Source organism: Pongo abelii, chromosome 14 (genome assembly GCF_028885655.2).
Source record: "Pongo abelii isolate AG06213 chromosome 14, NHGRI_mPonAbe1-v2.0_pri, whole genome shotgun sequence".
In the NCBI taxonomy this organism is placed as follows: Eukaryota; Metazoa; Chordata; class Mammalia; order Primates; family Hominidae; genus Pongo; species Pongo abelii.
Genome location: NC_071999.2, coordinates 45,882,426 through 45,888,425, shown reverse-complemented (window position 1 = coordinate 45,888,425; position 6,000 = coordinate 45,882,426). Strand labels below are relative to the sequence as shown.

Here is a 6,000-nt window from a genome sequence, read left to right as displayed (position 1 = left end):
TGGGTCAAGCCATCCCCCTAGTCAGTCCCAATGTGAGAACCCAGATACTTCGGTTGAAGGTGCTGAATTCACTCACCATTTTCATTCTTTTCCATGAGAGCCATGGACTGCAGCAGCTCTGAGTCAGCCATCTTTGCCTCTCTCCCTTGTTCTGTTTTTTAAGATAAGGTCTTGTTCTGTCACTTAGGCTGGAGTGCAGTAGTCTGATCACAACTCACTGCAGCCTTGAATTCCTGTACTCACACAATTATCTTGCCCTAGCCTCCTGAGTAGCTGGGACTACAGGCACATGCTACCATGCCTGGCTAATTTTTAAATTTTTTTGTAGGGTCTGGGTCTCATTTTTTGTAGAGCTGGTCTTGAATTCCTGGTCCCATTTTTTATAGAGTTGGTCTTGAACTCCTCCTGCCTCAGCCTCCCAAAATGCCAGGATTAGCTGTGTGCGCCATGCTTACACCACTGGGCGTGATGGTGTTGTTTTTATTGATCACAGTGTGCTTCAAGGTAAATACCACCTCAGCATGATACCCATTTTTTTAAAGCTTAAAAATAAATATGACAAAATAATATATTTTTAGATATATCTATATTTATACCTGTACCTCCCCTCTCTATACATAGATATATATGTAGACTATAAAGAAAAGCACAGGGATTATGAACATAACCTTCAGAAGAGTGGCCACCTCTGTGATGAAGCAAGGAGACTGGATCAGAGAAGAAATTCCAGCAGCCCTGTAGCTTCCGCAGGACTAGAAATATTTCATTCTGCGTGAGGTGATGGGTGTATGGATGTTATTTAATTGTTATGCTTCATGACTTAGATGCACATCCCACTTTGAGAATATCTCCTATAGAAACAAAGGACTTGTATTTAAGAATGTGTAAGAAGAGTCACCGCGGAGCTGACGCGGAGGCTGGTGGCACCTGGGCGCAATGCCATATGCCAACTAGCCTACCGTGCGGATCACGGAGCTCACTGACGAGAATGTCGAGTTCATCATATATATATATGTAGATGAGACTTAATATTTCAATGAGAAACACTGAAATAAAAAAAAGAAACCAAAAAGCATTTCCACCATCCATCGGTTGCTAAGTAGCCATGTGCCCCACCTAATGTAATCTAATTTATCACGTAATTTTGGTTTAAGCTGGACATTAAGACTTGCAAAGAAGACTTAGGCTTTTGCCTAAGATTAATAGTAACATACTAATATTGTTTTTCTTCCATCTGCAAAGGTAACGTTAATGAAAATTGCATGTTAAAATTCTGTAATTATAAGTAAAGTGTTTTACTAAGTACCTTATACATCTAGAATTACTCTTTAATTCTGGAAACAATTTACTTAGACTCTCCTCTACATAAGAGTAAGATTTCATACTATGATATAGATTTATGCAATATAATTGGTTCATTTTGAATTAATGATATTTTAATTTGCGCTGCAATTTTTTAAAAAAGTACTTTGAAGACTAATTCATCTTCATAGATTAGGCAAATAGTATAATCAATTTATGGGGAATGTATTTAGAATATGTAACAGCAAGTGTCAGGAGCTAATTTAGAGTTCAATACTATAAATATTTATGGAATTGAATTCTTTCTCATGTGCCCATCACTGTGCTAGAAGCACCCACAAATATGTAATCATGTACTTGTTGAAAATGTCACTGACTTTTCGAAAAGCCTTGGTCTTTTAAGAGCTTATGTTACTCATGCTTTCATTTGGTTTCTATTAATGAATTCTTTAGGATTATACAAATTAACGAGGTTTTATTTTTTATGAGAAATTGGTATAAACTCAAATTTTAAGAAGAGTTTACAGACACAGGTAATTTTAATTCAGTTTTACTTTTCTCTCTTGAAGTGTTGGTCTGATGTGTCTTCTATAAAAGGGCATGATGACATCTTGTGAAATGGTTTGGTGGGAACTGTATTTATTAAGAACTGCTTCTATTGGGTGAAAACAGTGATTTTTCTGAGATTCTAAGGCATTACAGTTTTTCCTGCCACTGAGCAGTTTAATACTAAATAATTACATTTTGGTACCCAATCATTGGCCTAAATATAGTATAACTATAGGGACAAAAGCTCCTTTATCTTGCTATTATTTACCTATTTATTTATTTATTGTAGAATATTTGGAGTTTTTTGATCTTATTGGATGTGGCTCTCATCCTTGCCAACCTAATTTTCACTGATAGCAAAGTTTATATTCCTTTGGAATATCATTCTATTTCTCTAGCTATTGCCTTATTTTTTCTCGTGAATGTTCTTCTTCAAGTATTTGTAGAAGGGTAAGTTTGATTATTTTCATAATGCATAAAGCTATTTTGTACTTTTATAAGAAGCACTTTGTGAGACTGAGGCAGGAGGATCACGAGGTCAGGAGTTCAAGACCACTGCACCCAGCCTAAATCATTGTCTTATAAAGATACATGCATGCATGCATAGACATGGAATCAATCTAAATGCCATCAATGATGGATTGGATAAAGAAAATGTGGTACATAGAGAGAGTGGGACATCTGGCTTCCGAGCAGAAACCTTTGTAGTGCCAGCGATGAAAGAGAGAATTAAATACGGGTGATGTTGAGAAAGGCAAGAAGATTTTTGTTCAGAAGTGTGCCCAGTGCCACACCGTGGAAAAGGGAGGCAAGCACAAGACTGGGCCTAATCTCCATGGTCTCTTCAGGCAGAAGACAGGTCAGGCCATTGGATTCTCTTACACAGATGCCAGTAAGAACAAAGGCATCACCTGGGGAGAGGATACACTGATGGAGTATGTGGAGAATCCCAAGAGTACATCCCTGGAACAAAAATGATCTTTGCCGGCATTAAGAAGGCAGAAAGGCAGACTTGATAGCTTATCTCAAAAAAGCTGTTAGTGAGTAACAATTGGCCACTGCCTTATTTATTAAAAAACAGAAATGTCTCCTGACTTTTTTATGTGTACCATAATTTAATAGATCTCATACACCAGACTTCAGATCATGAATGACTGAGAGCATATTTTGTTGGACAGTCCTGATTTAAAACAAGACTGGCTTGTGATTAAATGAATAAGTTTGGTTTTTGAATTTTAATAGTAATTTTAATTCAGTAAATGCTATCACTGTTTACCCCTTTTAAAGATATGATTAGACTTTGTTAATAATGTTCAACTTTTCACAAAGATGGTGAGTGCCATCTTAAAACTTATTGGAGAGTGGTTTTTTATGTAGATTTATATAACTGGTTATGTGAATATATTTAAATACTGGGGAAATTCCTTCACTGTCTCAGAACCACACAAGATTCACCTATATTTTGTGTTTATTTGCCTCTTAAAGGCAAGGGTTGAAGATAAGGTAGCAATGTTTACTTTATATTTTTGGCCTTAACTGTGCCAATCTAATTAGAATTCCCTGTATTTAAAATGGTTCCTTTTACTTATTGAATGGCATTTTAGTGTGGTTTATGTGTAATATCAAGTAAAGATTATTTAACACTTAAAAAAATAAAAAAAGAAAATGTGGTACATAGACACCATGGAAAACTGTGCAGCCATAAAAAGGAATGAGATTACATCCTTTGCAGGGACATGGATGGAGCTGGAAGCTGTCATCCTCAGCAAACTAACACAGGAACAGAAAACCAAACACTGCATGTTCTCACTTGTATGTGGGAGCTGACGATGAGAACACATGGGCACGTGGTAGGGAACAACACACACTGGGGCCTGTTGGGAGGGCAGGGGTGGGAGAAGGAGAGCATCAGGGAGAATAGCTAATGGATGCTGGGGTTAATACCTAGGGATCGGATGATCTGTGCCCCAAACCACCATGGCACACATTTCCCTATGTAAGAAACCTGCACATCCTGCACATGAACCCCTGAATCTAAAAGTTGAAGTAAAAAGATATATGAAATTATCTGTATGTACGTATGCCTAGATGTAAGTAGACATATGTATATGCATGCATATCATCACATTTTTATTGAGGTAGAACACATATGGTAAGTTGCACTAATCAAGTGTATATCTTGATGATATTATACATAAGTATATATGCATGTAACCAGCACCTCTATATTGGTCTATGACTGATCTCCAATTAATTGTTGTAAAGATATAAAGTATCAAGGTTCATGTTTTTCATCTAGCTATCAATCCCCCCTCTACCATTTATTGTAAAGAGCATAATTTCTCCCAGTGAATGGCAGAGGTATGTTTATTGCAAATCAAGTGAACATATATGTATAGGTCTGTTTCTGGGCTTTTTGTCCTTTCATTATGACCTGTCTATACTTAAGCCCAGACCACAGTTTTAATTATTATGGCTTTATAGTGAGTCTTGAAAACTTGTGTATAAGTCCTCCAACTTTGTACTTCTTTGTTTAAAAACTATCTTGGCTCTCCTAGATTTTTTGAATTTCCGTATAAATTTTAGAATCATCTTGGCAATTTACATACACACACACACACCCAAACTCACACACACACACACACACACACACACAGCCAGCATTTTTTTTTATTATTATTATACTTTAAGTTTTAGGGTACATGTGCACAATGTGCAGGTTAGTTACATATGTATACGTGTGCCATGCTGGTGTGCTGCACCCATTAACTCGTCATTTAGCATTAGGTATATCTCCTAATGCTATCCCTCCCCCCTACCCCCACCCCACAACAGTCCCCAGAGTGTGATGTTCCCCTTCCTGTGTCCATGTGTTCTCACTGTTCAATTCCCACCTATGAGTGAGAATATGCGGTGTTTGGTTTTTTGTTCTTGCGATAGTTTACTGAGAATGATGATTTCCAATTTCATCCATGTCCCTACAAAGGACATGAACTCATCATTTTTTATGGCTGCATAGTATTCCATGGTGTATATGTGCCACATTTTCTTAATCCAGTCTATCATTGTTGGACATTTGGGTTGGTTCCAAGTCTTTGCTATTGTGAATAGTGCCGCAATAAACATACGTGTGCATGTGTCTTTATAGCAGCATGATTTATAGTCCTTTGGATATATACCCAGTAACACTGCCAGTATTTTGACCTAGGGATTGACTATGTAACTTAATTTGGAGACAATTGACATATAAAAATATTGAGATTTCCAACTCATGAACATAATATATCTCTCTACTTAGGTCTTCTTTGATTTCTTTTAGCAATGTTTGCAGTGTACAGGTTTTACACCTTTTGTTAGTTTTATTTCTAAGTATTTGATAAGTTTTTATGCTATTTTAAATGATATTTGAAAATCCTCATTTTCTAATTATTTGCTATTGGTATATAGGAACATAACTAATTTTTGTATATTGACTTTTGTTTATTTGTCTTAAGACAGGGCATTGCTCTGTCACCACAGGCTGGAGTGCAGTGGCACCTGGGCTCAAGCAATTCTCTCACCTCTGTCTCCCATGTAGCTGGGACTATAAGCAGGCATCACACACTTGGCTAATTTTTTTTTATTAATTTTTGTAGAGAAGGAGTCTCACTAGTCTCACTGGCCCAGGCTGGTCTGAACTCCTGGGTTCAAGCAATCCTCCCACCTCAGCTTCCCAAAGTGCTGGGATTACAGGTGTGAGCCACCACACCCAGCCTTGTATATTGTCTTTATATCTAGCATCCTTCATAAATTCACACATTCATTTTAATAATTAATGTGTAGATTTCCTGATGTATACAATCATATAAAGTTACTACTTTCTTCCCACTTTTTATACGTTTTTTCTTTATTTTTTATCTAGGACTTTCACTGTAATATTGAATAGAAATGGTAAGAGGAGGCAGCCTTGACTTGTTCCCAAACTCAGGAAGAGTTTTATGCTTCACTATTTGAAATGATGTTTGCTATAGGGTTTTGTAATCATTCTTTAGCATATTAAGACAGTCCATTTTATTTGCAGTTTGCTAAAAGTTTTGAATCATGAATTGGTATTGAATATATCAGATATTATTTCTGCATCTGTCAAGGTAATCAAAATGTTTTTCTGTT

The 6,000-nt window shown here is 36.6% G+C and overlaps 1 pseudogene; it reads left to right on the top strand.

The window, feature by feature from the left end:
- The first annotated feature begins 447 nt into the window (after positions 1-447).
- LOC112128559 (cytochrome c-like) lies at positions 448-4,671 on the top strand (annotated as a pseudogene).
- The last annotated feature ends 1,329 nt before the right edge of the window (positions 4,672-6,000 follow it).